The sequence below is a fragment of the Schistocerca americana genome, chromosome 5 (genome assembly GCF_021461395.2).
Source record: "Schistocerca americana isolate TAMUIC-IGC-003095 chromosome 5, iqSchAmer2.1, whole genome shotgun sequence".
NCBI classification, from domain to species: Eukaryota; Metazoa; Arthropoda; class Insecta; order Orthoptera; family Acrididae; genus Schistocerca; species Schistocerca americana.
Window position 1 is genome coordinate 335,209,945 of NC_060123.1, and position 19,375 is coordinate 335,229,319.

Consider the following 19,375-nt stretch of genomic DNA (forward strand, 5'->3'; position numbering starts at 1 on the left):
TGGAAGCAAAAATGATTAATGGGAAGCAGAAGTAAGTAGCGGTTCTTTAAGGAAACTTGTCCTAGTACCTGGCGCTCGTCTCAAAACAGAGTTACTGAAAATTTGTTACATGGGAAATGACGCTTGCTACTGCAAATCAAATATCAGAAGCAACAGCACGCTCTGAAGCGATTCCTGCAGGGAGAAGCTGAGACTAGCTTAAAGACGACGGCTGCACCGTGGCCCTGATCTTGCGCAACGCAGGCCAGGGACATATCACTCACAGAAGCCTTGGAGCAAGCGTTAAGCCTGATTGACCATTTCATGTCGACAGCAGAGATCTCAACAGAAAACTAAAGATAGCATTCTCAAATGATAAACAAGTATATACATGTGATCGAAGTGTAAAAAGAGTGCCGGCCGAAGTGGCCGTGCGGTTAAAGGCGCTGCAGTCTGGAACCGCAAGACCGCTACGGTTGCAGGTTCGAATCCTGCCTCGGGCATGGATGTTTGTGATGTCCTTAGGTTAGTTAGGTTTAACTAGTTCTAAGTTCTAGGGGACTAATGACCTCAGCAGTTGAGTCCCATAGTGCTCAGAGCCATTTGAACCAATTTTTTTTTTTTTGTAAAAAGAGTTTGACAGCAATTAAATTGTTTATACCAGAATTTTAAGATAAACTAGAGTTTCCATGACGTATTATGACAGGCAAATCACCTAACGATGAAATACATTTCTGTATCTTTGGAAAGGAAACATTAATAGGCGTAGATCTGAAAGTTAGTAGAAAATACACTATGTGATCAAAAGTATCTGGACACTTCCAAAAACATACGTTTTTCATATTAGGTGCATTGTGCTGCCACCTTCTGGCAGGTACTCCATATCAGCGACCTCAGTAGTCAATTACACATTAGTCCAGTGAAACTGTCAGAAAAAAAAGCCTGTACCTTGCAAAAGGTGGGGTAGAAGATTTTATTTTTTAACTCGTTCATATTGTTGGAAAGGTTAGAAAACCAAGTTTTGCCAACAAAATTTCTCTTGGGAAAACTTTCTTCTGTCAAAAAAACTTCGAAAATTTCAGACTTTTTTCAGTTTTTTCAAAATATCTCAGTTTCATTTGCTCCTATCGCTTTGACGTCTATTTTCTTTTTTAAAGAGCACAAAATTCTCTACAAATTTGATTCGTACCATTTTTTCTACTCCCAGTATCTAAGGCGCTACAGTGCGTCAAAAAATACCAATTTTTCAAATTTCGAGCAAAGAATAATTGGTGACAATTTCCACGATGTAGTTCCGTAGAAAAGATAAAGTTGTGACTCTCCTTCCTGCGTTCAATTCTGTACAAGCTGGGAGCACTAAAATTACTCCCGTTGATCCTTTAACTCTTCTCCAAAGGATTTATTTAATGAAACAAAGTGAAGAAGAGTTAAAAGCCTTCCTGAAATATGAACTTGCTCCTTACCCAATGACCCTATTCTCAGAAAAAGGCATGCGAAAAAGAACAAAATCTTCATTCTACAATGCCTTCGTTCCAGTGGAAGATGTGAAGTCAGGTGGACCGAGTAAATTTTTTCTCATTGATGGAGGGTACCTTATCCACAAAGTGACTTGGACTCGAAATGTTTGCTTCAAATCAATAGCCCAAAGCTATGTTTCTTACCTGCAACTCATTTTGGATTTCAATTTGCTATTTTGTTGGGTATCCATGTGAGGGAGACAAATGTAGCACAAACAGTGCTGAGAGGATTCGTAGGTCCAAACAACATTCTTTGGTTGACGTTGTGGTTGAATCAGAGATGGTGAACCAAGTCCCTCAGGACAAGTTCTTGTACAACGAACGAAACAAGATGCGTTTGATCACACTTCTTAAAATGGAATTTCTGGAGTGTAGCATTGAAGTGCATCAGGCACAAGAAAATGCTGACGTTATAATTGTAACATCTGCCATTTCAAGAACCAAAGATTTTGGAAGTGTTGTCATTGTAGGAGAAGATGTTGACCTGCTTGTGATCATGACCGGTTTGGGGCAAGGCATTGAAAACTTATTTTTCTTAAAGCCAGGAAGAAGAAATGCAGAAGACAAGTGGTTTTCCACTGCATCTTACAAGTTTGACGGTGAATATATTCTGTTCACTCACACCTTTAGCGGATGTGATACAACATCTGCTTTTTTTGGTCAAGGAAAAATTAAGTGCTGCAATATTGTTGCGAAAAATGAACACCTAACCTCAGCGCTTTGCACGTTTAATAGACCACATGCTACCCGTGAAGAAATAACAACTGCAGGAGAACAGGTTACTATCGCATTGTATAGTGGAGGTGTCAGCAGTTCCCACACACTAGACCATTTGTGGTACCAGCTATTCGCCAAGTCTGCCACAAAAAGCAAACTGAATCTTGCACGGTTGCCACCTACACAAGATGCTGCACAACATCATTCATTGCGGACTTACCAACAAGTCCAAAGTAGGATGGGAAACTGGGAACCTCCTGAGAAATTGGGCTGGAATCACAGTGACCACGGTCCAATACCCGTTATAATGAGCCAAGATCCAGCACCTGAAGCACTTCTTCACATTGTTTCATGCTCATGCAAGCTGAACTGTGGCGGAGCGTGCTCCTGCAGAAAAGTGGGTTTGAAATGTTCTTCAATTTGCAAGAAATGTATTGGGGTCACTTGTGAAAATGTACCAAAATTTTTATATGAAGACAGTGAAGAAGATGTTATGGAGGATGTTGAGGAAACCGCTGACGAAACCAACGAACTTGCTGAGGCGGACTCGCTGTTTAAAGAAGAGGTCAATCTGGGATCAACTCTATGTACAGACCTTGAATCCGTAACTCAAGGAATTTCTGGTGACACTGAGGAACCTGGCTCATCAAAACGTTGGAAGTGATGCTCATATCTGTCTCAAGTTGTAGGGAAGCAGCCTACTCACGCTGTAGTAAATTCACATCAGTTTCCATTGTGTGCCATCCAGTCTGCTGTAACTAGCTCTGACGTCATAAATGTTGCTTAATACCTTAAAAATCAAGCAAATGACCTAAAACTTTTCTAGCATGTCAGGAATAATACTAAATTAATGTGTGTTAAATATCAGTTCGATAACTTCAGCCATTTTCGAAATTTGGATAAATCACTGGCGCAACAGAAAAGAGCTAGAGACTTCAAAATTTATATTTAGATTCATCTTTCATAACGATTTAATAAAAACAGTACTTTGGATTTCACAAATTAAGATTTTAGTGGAAATTCATGATTTTCTGGTTTTCATCTCAAAACTGAAGGAAGCAAGATAGATTAAGTAGGCTAATAAATAAGGCTAGGATGTTTAGATTTAAATAGGTTGGAGGTCCGCTATGACTATGAAGATGTGTAAAGTTTCTTTTGAATACCTATAAAATTATAGCGATAGCGGATCTCAAAAGGGCCAGTTCAGAGCTCATCTACTGCGTGCAGTGTAATTTAATTAATTCTCTCGCCCAGAATATTTAACTTAGCCACGTCAAAATTTTATTATCAATACTTACCTGCGTGCTGAATGCACGTTTAAATTAAGAGCTTCTTCGGCCATCAGCAAAAGAAGCTATAAATTATTATGTAACTTGAAGTGGTGCGTTACTAGCCCAGCGGCTAGTCGGGAGAGCCGAAAAGATCAGGCGTTCCCTTAGCCGTCCACACCGCGGCTTTATATATAAGAACGCTGCGCGAGGAAAGAAGGCCCCAGTTCTCTCCAGACGCTGAATGACACGCCATCTGTGTCGGGAGCCGCGTCGCACCAGTGACACTGCTACAAACAGCCTCGGGTGCCGTATTAAGTTACTAGAGATACGCGGAACCATGAAAACATTTTATGTGAAGTGTTAATTCTGGAATGATTTTCATTATCTAGCTTCAGTTTGCGTTTTGTCGTATTTTCACGCGCCGTCGCGGGACAGACATTCTACCAAATATTTAGCGTGGCGTTTGATGAAATATTTTCATCAAATTATGGCGAGCATTCATTTCAACATTTCATTCGGACATTTATAGTTGCATCAGCGCATTAGACTCTGAACTGCTCTGTTAGTTAGGTTGTAGGGATACTTGTGGTTTTTATCAGTGAATTTCAGAATATACTCAACTATTTTGGAAAACCGTTTTTGATTAGAAATCCCGGACAATCTGCTAATTCCTCAGAGCTATAAGTTGCAGCTATAATAACATTCTCAGATAAAGTGGGCACTAGGATCTCTAATTACTGGTTCCATGTTTTATTAAATCACTTTCTGGGTGCCAAAAAAAAAAAAAAAGTAAATAGAGAGCCAGTGTTGAGAACGGCGAAAGACAGCATTAACAACATTCTAAAAGCCAGAAACTGATTCTACATGCAGGCATTTATACAGTAGATTATTTAACAAACTCACTACGCCGCCCCACATATGGTGCATCGGCATGGAAATCAACTAAGTGAAAGTGATTTTTAACTATTCGGATTCACGAGTGGAATGTGACACGCAGCTGAGTAATAGAACAGTGAAAGTGTTACGTGTGCATGTGGACGACGCAATTGGATTAACAACGCATCTGGATTGACGGAGCTGGCAATGAGTCTAGCGGTGCTGCCGGCATCGCGAGAAGCCAGTCTCGCCGCACCGCAGTCATCCGCTGGAGCAGCCGGCACAGCGCCTGCAATTGCGGGCCACGCAAACACACAACAGCCGTCGGAGAGCCGTCTGCGGTTCAACGTGCCTCGTTGCATCAGGAATCCTGGTACGCCGCGCCGGCAACGCCATACGTCGTGCAGAAGGAACTAAGTCAAGTGAAAAGCTGTTAAAAATTTTACTAACCTGCACTAAAAGACTGTCGGCGATGGAACCGTCAAAAGAAGCTGAGGTTAAACTTAAATCAGAACCTATGTCTGTTGAGGGAACTGTAAATCCAGACAACGGTTCAAGTGTAAATATGCATGAAAGTAGTAATGTTAAAGTGAAAAATGAAGTATTTTCTCCTGACCGTAGTGTAAAATGGGGCAATGATTCAATAATAGAAACCCCTGTAGTAAAGCAGAAAGTAGAAATTGTAAATTTATTGGATGATAGTTTCTCTGATGAATTAAAAATGAAACAGTCATCAGAGATGGTAGAGTTTAAGAAGGAGCAGTTAGATATGACTAATCAATCAGAAGTTTCATTTAGTTTTGATGATTCTGGTATTGGAGCTAGTTTTTCGTCACCTGAGTGTGATAAAAAGCCAGCTAGTGAGCAACCCAAAGATGCTGGGGCTGTTGATTTAAATGTTATATTACAAGCAATAGCTGCCAGTAATGCTAGAATGACAGCTGATTTAAAATCTGATATAATTGAAGTAAATAACAGGATTGTGGCCAGCCAAACAAATTTTAATATGCGGTTTGAGGCAATGGACAATAAATTAGAATCCAATAATGCTGAATTAAAGGCTGGAATAAGTGAACAGGTCAAAAGCAGTAATGCTGAATTAAAGTCTGAAATTGTGGCCAGCCAAATAAATTTTAATAAACGATTGGAGGTAATGGACGATACCTTCAAGGCTGGTTGCAATAAGTTGAAAGAGGATCTAGACAGTTTGAATTATAAAATTGATTACAATCATGAAGATATTAAGAAAAAGGTTGCTCAACAGTTTTCTGAAATGTATAAAACAGTTAAATCCGAAGTTGCTGAGGTTCGCAAAGACTTCCAAATGGAAGATGCGAAGCTGGAGCACAAGTTAACAGAAAAGATCGAGGCGGAATCTGAACTGTGCTCAGATAGATTTAAAGATGTTAATATAAAAGTAAACATATGTCAAGCAGAAGTGGAAGCAATCAAAACTGACACTACTCATATTGTGCAAAGAGTAGATAATGTTGAAATGAAAGTAGAAAATATAAGTACTAACATTGCTAACATTGAGAGTAAAGTAGCTTCAGTAACTTCTGGTAATGGTAATGTACAACAAGTTGTAGCTGCAAACGCCACTTTTATCGGGTGTCGGCAGTTCTTGCGGTTCGATCCAGACAAAAAAATCCATCCGCTAGATTTCTGGAACGATTTTGAAGATGTGATTCCACCAACTTGGTCTGAGCGAGAGAAAATCTCATTTATTAGAAGCCATTTAGCAGGTGACGCCATGCGTTGGTCAGCTGATGTTATGTTGAAGTGTAAAACATTAGCGGAGTTTAAAGCAGCTTTCATTAATGAGTATTGGTCTAGTAATAAGCAAAATGAAGTGTTGAGAGAATTTTGGAGTGGAAAACGCTTCAATGCAGGCAAGGAATCTATTAAAGAATTTGCTAGGTCATGGATTTCACGTTTGTCACATTTGGCGGAAAAGCTAAAACCAGAAATGCTTATACTAGGTCTTGAAGCCAAACTGCCATGGTATTGGCAAACTAGAATTATATCAGCCCCTAGAGACAATCTGGATCGTTTCATTGAGTATTTGGAACGTGTAGAACGTGTTGCTGCCAATGAGGAGCAAGCACGTAATAACAGAAATGCCAATAACAATAATAGTAATTTTAGAAACGAGCAAAATGGCAATGTAAACATCAGAACAGTAGGTGTTCACCATCCTAAGAGAGGTAGGAATTGGGGAAATAATCATCAGAACCAACAATGGCGTCCAAGGGATAATAATTTTGTTCCAAACAGAAATATGCATGTAAACAACAGTACGGAAAGTAATGCTATGCCAGCTAACTATAATGAAACTAAAGGAAACAGCAGTAGGCCGAGGCAGGAAAACTAGTTCCCGTCTATGAGGACACTGGCGCTCACCAGGCGGTTACTTTTCCTATGCCAGTAGCTAAGGGAATTGGTAAGACAGAGCAGAATACTCAAACTGAACATGTGGATGAAGTGTCGGTAGCATCTAAGGATACAACAGAAATATTAGATCACTCACAGTATTTGATAGATACCGTGTTAGAGACGCTTTCTAAGTGGGAAGAGAAAGAGAAGGCGCAGCAGTGTAACGATAGGGACGAGCTACAAAATACTGAATTGACAGGTGAAGAAGCAGAAGAAATTCATGCTTATATTTACGATGAGGATGATGTGCTCTTATCTAAAGTGCCTGTGCAGGATGTTGATAATGTACTAATAGATTAGGACAAGAGATAAGTGGGAATGTAGAGGGTAGGCTGTTTGGGGTCGATGAACCCAGTAGCTGTGACCAGTTGTCATTTGAGAAGGAAACCGACGATAATGGTGAAAGTGGTTTAGCTGTAACTAATGTTATGCCCGGTCTGGAGGCGCAGAATAGCTCAGACTACAGTAATTTGGGTCATGTTCAGCAAACTAAATGTAATGAAGTCGTGCGGTGTTTCGATTTAAAATTAATAGACCGACTGGAAAAGGCAGCTGAAAATGTAATTCAGGAAACCCCTACACACTGTGACCTAAATGTAATGAAGACAGATGTCGATCACTTTAGTTGGAGACAAATCCAAAAGGAACTACTAGATGAATGTGAGGAACCACCTGTACAACCTAGAATAAGCCACCCTATAATAATAGTGAATATGTTGGGTATCAATGTACGTTGTCTCTTAGACAGTGGAAGTGAGGTGAGTGCAATATCTCAGTCCTTCTTTGATGCATTACCTGGTAAAGACAAGCTTACAGTAATGAGGATATCAGGACTAAGAATAATTGGTGCTACTGGCAAGGTGTCAAAAACGGTAAAGGAAGAAGCTTTACTGCCCTTTAACATTAATGGTAATTTAATTGATCATCCATGTTTAATTGTAAATAATCTCAGTATTGAGGTTTTAATTGGCATAGATTTCTTGTCAAAATATCAGGGTGTTGTTGACTTTGAAAAAAGCCAGTTAAAAATGGTCTTGCCACTAACTGGAGTAATTATAGTACCTTTTAGTGATAAACATGTAGTAACTGATCATGAAACTTGGGAGCTGCCTATACGAGTTCTGAAAAATAGGAGGTATTGGGACGAGGATGTTAATCTTGGTACAAGTAAGCTAAACACAGAAGAAGAAGAAGAAGCAATTATTTTAGACAAGATAGAAGCTAAGTTGCAGGAAATCGATAAAATTTCCGCCAATCAGAAGAAAGAACTGAGACAGGTTCTAAAAAGGCATCATAAAGTATTTTCAGATCGACGTGGCGTGGTCAAAGGTTATGAATGAATGCTGTAGGGAGGAGGTTGTTCTGTAACCTCTACACAGTGTGGCAGCTGTGCAGTCCCAGCTGTGTGAGATCTTCTTTCCCTTTCAGGTCTCACTCATTCTTCCTCTTTCCTGTCCTCAAAAATTTCGACCTCTTCTTTCCAGATATGAAAATTTTCTGTCATGACTATCAAGCCATGAGTTATGTAACCATTCTATCTACCGATTAGTGAAGAAAAATACCTAATGTGACAAACATAATAGTGACGAACAATAGAGAAGTATGACGTAATTAAGATCTAAAATGTATTTGAGTAACAATTATGTATATTACCCTGGTTATATAATAAGTACAAAGTGTTGTTTTATTGGAAATGGTCCACCAACAGTAATTTAAAAAGATATATGAATTCATGTACAAGCAGGATCTAAAGTGGTAGTGAAACCTAGTGTATGCATTAGAGCTAACTAAGAAATAGTAAGAAAGAGATTGCTTAGTGTTATGAAAAATATGCAGATAAGTTGTAAGATTAAACTCACCTGGCGTAGCAAGGAAAGACAGTGTAATAGAATTGAGCAGTGTTTGTGGTTGAGACGTGAAGGGCACGTCCCTGAAGTATTTATAAGGTTGGAGCTGGCCATTATTTTAGTGTAGTGTGTGACAGGATACACCTACACGTATTGAGGTTATGAGTTGGAGGCGCGAATGCGACCATAGGTACCCTTACGTTAGATGAGACAGAGTAGCTCATGGTGTCCTATAGGTTTAAGGAATTTAGCATTACGCTCGTCCATAATTACTTGATGCACTTTAGTGGTAGGTCTCAGGGAGACTACCTGAGGTTTCAGCGTCCGATCGAGTGGAAATGGATTGCCACGTGAGCAAACTAATCAGCTGCAGTACACTATGAATATGAAATAAATGTGCTATCCTATGCTTTAAATATTAATAGAGTGAGTTTAAATAAGTACATACACTAGCAAAGTAAATAAATAACATACTGACAGACGTGAAATATTATTTTAGCTCAGCATAAATACACTTCAAAGTAAGTAAGTACCTAATTGCAGATGTGGAACTGATAATAGTAGAGGACCAATAAGTGGATTTAGTAGTCAACTAAACGTAGTGTGTTTTGAACACTCACAACTGTACTATTACCAAAAGTTACTCACATGTACAAAGAAGCTCAGAAAACAACCACTAATCATACTCATACTATCTCTAAGAATAAGGTAATCAAAGATGAGTCAGTTAAGTGCTTAAAATACAAATGTATCAGGAATGTACCGAGCATTGGTTCAGTGTTCCGGCCCAAAAACAATAAATTCAGATTAAATATGATTTATGATTGTATGCCTTAGGAGCATAAATTTTCTCTAATACATGACTAAAGGCGTTTTGAGCCATTTGTTTAATGATTTTATGACAGTTAAGTAACCGCGAGAGTAATACTGAAAAAGCTCTGTTAACTTTGTTCCAGCAAAATATTGAAGGATAAAATGTATAGATCCCCATTTCATTATGACCCACCCATAGATATTAAGTGAACAGAGTCTGAGGCACTCTTTTTGTTTGTTCTACAGGACAAACCAGATAATGGCAGCCTGGTAGCTGCGTGAAAGCGTGGAGTGACTTGGACACAACTCACAGTGACCCCTCCCCTTTCCCCCATGTAATTTAGAGAGAACGTGAAGGACGCACACCATAGCAACTTCCCCTCCTCTACCCTTGTGAATGCAAGTGTAGGACGCCAGCCAAAGCGGCTACAACCACGTGTGTAAAAATTATTTGTGAACTTTTCTTTCAGGTTTAGAAAAGACTGCTAAGAGATAATCATCTGCTTATGTATCATGTTATTTTCTTTGAATTTGTGTATGTAAAAATGTATTTAATGTATTTAATGGATCTAAGATAATTTTTCAATTTGTATGTGTTTGTTTGTCTAAGGCAATATGTATGCCAAAATATTTCATTGACTTTGCTTAAAAGTTTGAGTAATGACATTGTTTCAAAGGCAGTGAACATGCCTACAATTTAAATAATTAATGTAGGTAATCAGTTTTCTTTAAGGTTTCTACAGGTTTATTTTTCAATTTTGATTTTTTATAGGGAGTTAAACTGTACTCTTGCTTCCCTTTTGTAATTAAATTTTTTTTCATTCATTAACATTCATAAACAAAAAAATTTAAGTAGAGGGTGATGTAGGGAAGCAGCCTACTCACGCTGTAGTAAATTCACATCAGTTTCCATTGTGTGCCAGCCAGTCTGCTGTAACTAGCTCTGACGTCATAAATGTTGCGCAATACCTTAAAAATCAAGCAAATGACCTAAAACTTTTCTAGCATGTCAGGAATAATACTAAATTAATGTGTGTTAAATATCAGTTCGATAACTTCAGCCATTTTCGAAATTTGGACAAATCATTGGCGCAACAGAAAAGAGCTAGAGACTTCAAAATTTATATTTAGATTCATCTTTCATAATGATTTAATAAAAACAGTACTTTGGATTTCACAAATTAAGATTTTAGTGGAAATTCATGATTTTCTGGTTTTCATCTCAAAACTGAAGGAAGCAAGAGAGATTAAGTAGGCTAATAAATAAGGCTAGGATGTTTAGATTTAAATAGGTTGGAGGTCCGCTATGACTATGAAGATGTGTAAAGTTTCTTTTGAATACCTATAAAATTATAGCGATAGCGGATCTCAAAAGGGCCAGTTCAGAGCTCATCTACTGCGTGCAGTGTAATTTAATTAATTCTCTCGCCCAGAATATTTAACTTAGCCACATCAAAATTTTATTATCAATACTTACCTGCGTGCTGAATGCACGTTTAAATTAAGAGCTTCTTCGGCCATCAGCAAAAGAAGCTATAAATTATTATGTAACTTGAAGTGGTGCGTTACTAGCCCAGCGGCTAGTCGGGAGAGCCGAAAAGATCAGGCGTTCCCTTAGCCGTCCGCACCGCGGCTTTATATATAAGAACGCTGCGCGAGGAAAGAAGGCCCCAGTTCTCTCCAGACGCTGAATGACACGCCATCTGTGTCGGGAGCCGCGTCGCACCAGTGACACTGCTACAAACAGCCTCGGGTGCCGTATTAAGTTACTAGAGATACGCGGAACCATGAAAACATTTTATGTGAAGTGTTAATTCTGGAATGATTTTCATTATCTAGCTTCAGTTTGCGTTTTGTCGTATTTTCACGCGCCGTCGCAGGACAGACATTCTACCAAATATTTAGCGTGGCGTTTGATGAAATATTTTCATCAAATTATGGCGAGCATTCATTTCAACATTTAATTCGGACATTTATAGTTGCATCAGCGCATTAGACTCTGAACTGCTCTGTTAGTTAGGTTGTAGGGATACTTGTGGTTTTTATCAGTGAATTTCAGAATATACTCAACTATTTTGGAAAACCGTTTTTGATTAGAAATCCCGGACAATCTCCTAATTCCTCAGAGCTATAAGCTGCAGCTATAATAACATTCTCAGATAAAGTGGGCACTAGGATCTCTAATTACTGGTTCCATCTTTTATTAAATCACTTTCTGGGTGCCAAAAAAAAAAAAAAAGTAAATAGAGAGCCAGTGTTGCGAACGGCGAAAGACAGCATTAACAACATTCTAAAAGCCAGAAACTGATTCTACATGCAAGCATTTATACAGTAGATTATTTAACAAACTCAATACGCCGCCCCACAAAGTGCGCTTAAGTGCAATATTTCAAGTATTACACACCCAGAACTGTCAACATTTTTTAGTAACTGACAATGCATTTTAATTGTAATAAAGCTACTTATTTTTAATGTCAACTGTGTGGCTTTTATACACAAGAATAATTACCTACCTAATTAGGTTGCCTATTGCAGCTAATAATAGTTCAGTTTCCTGACAATTTATTTTGTGTGCGTGTGTATGTGTGTGTGTGTGTGTGTGTGTGTGTGTTTATGTCTCTTAATGATGTATTTTTATATTTATAGTTTTACAAATACCAGGGCTGAGGTGGCTCATAGTGAACTTCAGGTAGTGATGTAAGAATCACAATAGTTGGGTGCCCAGCAATCCTCATGTTGCATACAGAGAAATTGAATACCTGAAAATGAGGTGGTAAATTCCAACTTACAACATTATGTATAATGTATTTATACTACACAAACAGAAACTGAAAAAATAATGTTCAAAAATAAGGTATCTTGCCACTATGCTCAAAATTTGAAAAATTGTTATTTTTTGAGGCGCTGTAGCGCCTTAAATTATTGGGAGTAGAAAAAAATGGCAAAAATCAAATTTGTAGATAATTTTGTGCTCTTTAAAAAAGGAAATAGACGTTAAAGCGATAGGAGCAAATGAAACTGAGATATTTTGAAAAAACTGAAAAAAGTCCGAAATTTTCAAAGTTTTTTGACTGCAGAAAGTTTTCCCAAGCGAAATTTTGTCGGCAAAACTCGGTTTTCTAATCTTTCCAACCATATGAACGAGTTGAAAAAATAAACTCTTCTACCCCACCTTTTGCAAGGTATATCTACTATTTGACTGGACTACATCGTGAGAGAGCAGAATGGGGCGCTCCTCGGAACTCACGGACTTCGAACATGATCAGGTGATTGTATGTTACTTGAGTCATACGTCTGTACGCGAGATTTACACACTCCTAAACATCCCTAGGTCCACCGTTTCCGATGTGATAGTGAAGTGGAAATGTGAAGGGTCACGTACAACACAAAAGCGTACAGACCGACCTCGTCTGTTGACTGACAGAGACTGCCGACAGTTGAAGAGGGTGTAAGAGGTATGCGATGTATGCGCTGCCTGCAACAGGCAAGACTTAGGAGAGTCTCTGACCAGAGAGCAGTATGTAGTTAGTTGTTGGTAGTCGGCATTAGTCGACAGTAGTCTGCGGGAGTTGGCAGTAATTGGCAGTAGTCGGCGCGTGTCTGCGCGTGTCGGCAGTCTGGTCTGGTCGGGACTCTGGAGGATGAGTATTATTGTAGAAGGTAAAGAAGCAGCCTTGCGCATGTCTAGTAATGTATGTTAACTGTCATCCAATTTCTTTCAAAAAAATGCCCCAATAATAATTTTTATAATATAAAGTAAATTTAAAAAAAAAAAACATTCATTTCAATTTAAAGATTTTATCCAATGAATAATTGATTCCTTTCACGAGTCACAAATCATAGGCCAGCATTGCACGGAGCTGTGCCGAAAACTTTTTAGGTAAGAGCAGATATATTCGCAATTTTTATTGAGGTAAGAATTTTTGCTTTTTTTAAATTCAGAATACAGGGCCATGGCGCAGCGCTGCTGTCGTCATGAAATTTACCAGGTTACTGAATTTTCCTTTTTTATTACTTTTGGGTTTAGGAATTTTTCTGTTTCGAACTTAACATTAAATGAGAAAAGAATTTTGTGGGAACATTAAATGTGAATGCATTTCTGCACAGAGATTATAAATGGGAGCCAATTTTGTTCCGAGGTTACAAAATGTAAAATTCATTTAATTCTTATTTCCGAGGGGAGGTTACACCAGGTTCATGGTTCATTTCTTTTTTTATTAAGATTTTTGTGGGGAGGTTACAAGGGTCATAATTTGTAATAGGCAGACATCTATCCAGACCATCAGACAAGAATTCCAAACTGCATCAGGATCCACTGCAAGTGTTATGACAGTTAGGCAGGAGGTGAGAAAATTTCGATTTCATGATCGAACGGCTGCTCATAAGCCACACATCACGCCGGTAAATATCAAACGACGCCTCGCTTGGTGTAAGGAGCGTAAACATTGGACGACTGAACAGTGGAAAAACGTTATGTGGAGTGACGAATCACGGTACAAAATGTGACGATCCGATGGCGGTGTGTGGGTATGGCGAATGCCCGGTGAACGTCATCTGCCAGTGTGTGTAGTGCCAACAGTAAAATTCTGAGGCGGTGGGGTTATGTTGTGGTCGTGTTTTTCATGGAGGGGGCTTGCACCCCTTGTTCTTTTACGTGGCACTATCACAGAACAGGCCTACATTGATGTTTTAAGCACCTTCTTGCTTCCAGCTGTCGAAGAGCAATTCGACATTGGCGACTGCATCTTTCAACACGATCGAGCACCTGTTCATAATGCATGGCCTATGGCGGAGTGGTTACACGACAATAACATCCGTGTAATGGACTGGCCTGTACAGAGTCCTGACCTGAATCCTATAGAATCCCTTTGGGATTTTTGGAACGCTGACTTCGTTCCAGGCCTCACCGACCGACATCGATACCTCCCCTCAGTGCAGCACTCCGCGAAGAATGGACTGCTATTCTCCAAGAAACCTTCCAGCACCTGATTGAACGTATGCCTGCGAGAGTGGAAGCTATCACCGAGGCTAAGGGTGGGCCAACACCATACTGAATTCCAGACTTACCGATGGAAGGTGCCACGAATTTTCAGCCAGGTGTCCGGATATTTTTGATCACATAGTGTGTTTTAAAATATCCTGCTCTCCTGCACAAGCAGAAGGCATTAAATCAAATATCGAGAAATGTTAAATATAGTTTCAAGCAACTATTCACAAAATCGATGAAAATTTTTGGAAAAATTTAAATGTCCAATAGCGTAAAAAGTCGTCCAAAATTATAGAAAATCTAAATCTGTGCTCTGCAAATCCCCGTGCGACGTATGAAAGAGGTTACATATTGTACCACATTCCTGTCTCCGGTTTCCACTCCGTTCGCATATGTTAAGCGTGAAGAAAGCCTGTAGACAACCTCATTAATAAATCCACAGTGCCCTAAATTTGCCTTTGCAGTTCGTTCAATAGATTTGTGTTGGAGAACTTGATGCGTTTACTGGTGGTTTGAGACGTGAATCCTCTGAGTTTGCAAGACTTTCCGCAATACACAACGCCTATCCTTAAAGCATCTCTCTTTGTTGGGCATTGTTATGATACTTTCATGCGGACTATACGTATCCCTGAAGAAGCGCGTAAACCTTCTTCGAGTTTTCTTTATCTCCTCCATTAATCCAAGTTTTTAACGATTCCAGTCTGTTGAACAATAATCAAGAATCGGTCAAAGGGCAGTTTTATAAACCACTCTGTTTCGTGTATGACTTACACTTGTTACAGAGTCTTCCAACAAATCTAAGTAGTACAGACAGAAGGTAAAACTTTCGTTATAACAATGGGGAAGTCATAGAATGCGCTACAGTCAATAAAGACAATGAATAACGTCGCCTCAAGACGACGTAATATTGAAAATTAACGCGAAAACCCATCTCACATCGCAATAAATTACGTTCTTCTGAAGCAAAAGACATAGTCAAGCATTAGAAACTTTACACTGGTTGAATATTTTCTTGTAACAAATGTGAAAAGATGAAGATTTTTTTCTCAAAATATGAATATTTATGGCAAACAATCGAAGATCGACTTGTGACGAGTAGTTTTAATAACAAACGTCAACTGAATCGTGAAACTAATAATACAAACAAAGAGTGGACTATAATTACAGAAATTATAATATGTAACGTAATTAACCACCAGGAACGAGCGCCAAACAATATACAGAATAAGATTAAGAATCTGGGGAGAAAACATTTAAATAACTTCAGTAAAGAAAGATGAATATAAAATTAACTGTAATAGATGGATCAGTAGTCTACATCAACGACATGGTACGTAATCTACATAAGTCAAAGGAAAAAAAATTAAACTTATAACGTCACAAGATATTTGTTACTATGAAACAGTAACCCACACGTAGTTAAATTATTTTAAATTGTTCTAGACAGTTAAAAAAGATGGGCCTGAAGTAAAGCTTATGTTAATAAGGATTGCAAGGCAAGAACAAAAAGAAATCACTAAAAATTGTTATCACCAGGTACAAATGCTAGAAATATAGCAGCAAGCAAATAATCACCGTAAGAAAAGAGTCTTATTAATTTGAAGAATATATGTCAGCAGAATGATTATCTTCCTGAAAGACACTGCTATACTCGTCATATAGGAGAATAATAAGCCCTGGTGTTCAGTGGAGAAACAAGTTCCCCCTTAATTATAGTTACAGAATATAATAGTAACTTTCTAAATAAAATGTAATGATAATTAGTAGGGACTGAATATCTGTCTGAAAGCAAAGCTGCTTCTAAAAAGTTCATGCTCAGATATGTTTTTACTTTCAAACAAATAAGTAAAAAAGAGTATCATTAGTTTAACTTAACAACAAATTTTTTATGAATTATGTAAAAGTGTAGGACATAATGCTGTACAGATTTTTACAATAAGACCTTCAAAATGTTACTATATTACTGCATATAATTACAGTAATTTCCTCTATCCATGTAAAAAACTGTATAAGAATTCAAACTAGCCTAATAAAATATCAATCAAAGGTAAACAACGATGTCTACTTTTACCCTCAGAATGTAAATCTTATATGAGCTAACATTTAAGTTAACATATTGCACATAGTACCAAGAGATTCATATTGCTTTCACAATCAAAATAAATTGGAAAGAAACATCAATTCCGAAATGTTTATGGCACAACATGAAGTTATTTCAAAAGCACTATTTTGAAGAAATTTCTGTCTGAGCGTTACAAAGTCAAAGCTTGTCTTCGTCAGAAGAGTATCTGACTGCCAATTGGTGAAGCGATGCTGCAGGGGTTAATGCTAAACTGCCTCCTGCGACCAGAGGTTATATAAGCACCAGCGATGATACATCGCTCGCAGTGACATTGTATTGTTTGCAGCGTAAGATATTTGATATATTCATTTCCAGGTATCTGAGTGAACATATCCTCTGTTGAAGTGTTGACTCACATCATAATTTTCTCAGCCTAGTCACTGAATCCCGGTAGTTGGAAGTATGGGCTAGAAACCGTTTATGCTCTAACCAGATCCGGTGCTTTTTCTCAAGATTTTATTCAACCTCTGAGGACTTTTTTTAGATTTCTGTACTTTTTCAGTACAGCAGACGGAAATGGTTCCAGTAGTCCGTCACAAGTAGCTATATCACATTCACGCGAAACATTTTAAATGTCTGAGACCATGACTATCCTTTGATAGAGCGAAGCATCTTTTTCTTTCGTCCGGACGCACAACAGATTAGTAAACAAAAAAGGAGCATACGGCGTTGCTTCCGGTATAAGTAGCAATAGCAAGTCAAATTGGATGAATCTTATCGAGAGAAGGAATTAAAATCATTTTCCAGCTGCCTGAAAAACTGCGTTCTGTCAAATATAACATAATCTCTCAGTCACAGAATATTAAATTCTGCGTGGTAAGAAAGGCGGCAAGCAAAAAAACATCCATGCATTCCGAAGTCTATTTTTATCGTACTGGTTAGTTAATCATTGAAATTATCCTGCAGTTTGCTCATATTAGTCCAATCACTGTGTACCCGCTTTAACAGCGAGGTAATCAGCATTCTCATTAATCAGTTACCAGAGCCAAAACAAAGATGCGGAGAGCACGCTCGTAACGTAAACACTTACCAATTCTTTAGCGTGGGCGAAAATATGATATTTAATTGTAATACCGTAATTGCATAACTGAAGCAGTTATTCTAATATTTGCACTAAACAATGGCAAGCAAAGCAAGAGGAATATGTGCGGCGAAGAAGACTGGCAGTAATTCGGTCTAACTGCTAGAAGTACATGAAAATAGAATTATTCTGATCGATCCACGTTTTCAGTACAGATTATTACACAACTGAGAAAGGACGCAGAGTTCAAGTGCATTAGTAGAATGGTACCGTAGTATCATCATCCACCGTTTATGTGCAGTATGGTAGTCACGCGTTGCAAACTTGATCATTGTTACCTATGCGTCACGATGCACCACACGTCTATGTGGACGCAGCGGCTTTCCCGACGACGGGCTGAACTACGTATAACACCAAGCTTCTGCCGGGATAATGTATTAAGTAAGAGCCTTTCGCCCGCGTCCTTCGCAAACTTCGACGTTTATTCCAGTACGCTGAGTCGTAAACATCCGCGCGTGACGGCAGCGCTTCCTAGCGACAGAACGTAGTACCTTTGAAGTTCTGTGTCGTTCCGCTCGGTGGCAGCACTAGCAGCACTGGCCTAAAGTTCCCGATCGCAGTAAACATGTACATCCTTACTTTGCAGACCACTGTGGCACTATAAAGTGCACGGCATAGGCTTCTTCCGTATTAGTTATAAGGACTTCTTCCTGTTGCATTCATGTATGGAGTGTGGGAAGAATGACAATCTAAACGCCCGTGTGTGCGCTGTAATTAATCTAATCTTGTCCTCGCAGTCCCTGTGGGAACTATACGTAGTAAATTCATCATTAATTTGTTTACTATTTCTGGGGTATAATGAATAGCTAGGGACTGTTGCGTGACATATGGATCACTGGTAGTGCCGTATTTATAATGCGGATACCTTTTGTATCTCCGTTCTGGAGTACCCTTGAAAAGCGCTGTTGTCGGAACCCGCGTCTATTCACCCATGGAACTTATTGTAGGAAAAATAACACAAATTGGTGATTGGGGGATGGGTCAGAGGCAATTATGCATATGTCTAAGGTCCCGTAGATTAACGGGACTGGATCTCCTAGATACGCCACACAGTTAAGCTATCCAAAGTGCTTGGTGGTTTGTCGTTAAAAATTGCCTTTCTGCAGCTTACAATTGAAGGGGTGGGCGATAGAAAGCGCTTAACCACGACAGCGTCAATTTTAATTGTTGCATGTTGTATGTTGATGAAATGCAAATACGAGAATACTAATGCAAAAGACAAAACAATATTTAGTAGTCATTTCTTTCCAATGATACAAAGGAAACAACTCTTTACCGGAATGTAGTGCATTTCAAAACACAATAAATAGTTTAATCAGACCAGCTGTTTCGAATATGGGGATTAGCACTTTCTTCCACCGCCTTTTTCAATCTAGTCATAACTTTTCATGTAAGTATATATGTTTCTTGACTCACAGGTAGTTACAGTAAAGATTCCCAAAGGCCATATTCGCTTTATTAAATATTTTGCTATCTGAGGTGAGCAATAGTGTTATTTAATGGGACAAAAATGCCAAACATTCTCTGGTTTAAATTTTACGCATTTGTTATCAAGAGACAGAGCATAACATTAATTTTCTCTTGCAGTATCGTTAGTTAATATTGTGAGTTTCTCCCTGTTCATTGTCACTCTCAGGCCCTTTGCATGACATACCCAGGTCATATTAAATAATACTGATATCCATCTGTCAGATCATTTTTAGACATTCTACTTCAAATATTGTCACTT

The 19,375-nt window shown here is 38.6% G+C and overlaps 1 protein-coding gene across 1 annotated transcript in view; it reads right to left on the reverse strand.

Moving 5' to 3' along the window:
- The window catches only part of LOC124615764 (probable cytochrome P450 6a14), a 117,869-nt gene extending 99,799 nt beyond the window's left edge, over window positions 1-18,070 (reverse strand). The window contains exon 1 of the mRNA XM_047143859.1: window positions 17,925-18,070. The gene's annotated coding sequence lies outside the window, so the exon portion shown is untranslated. The remainder of the gene's footprint in view (window positions 1-17,924) is intronic.
- Between the last annotated feature and the right edge of the window lie 1,305 nt (window positions 18,071-19,375).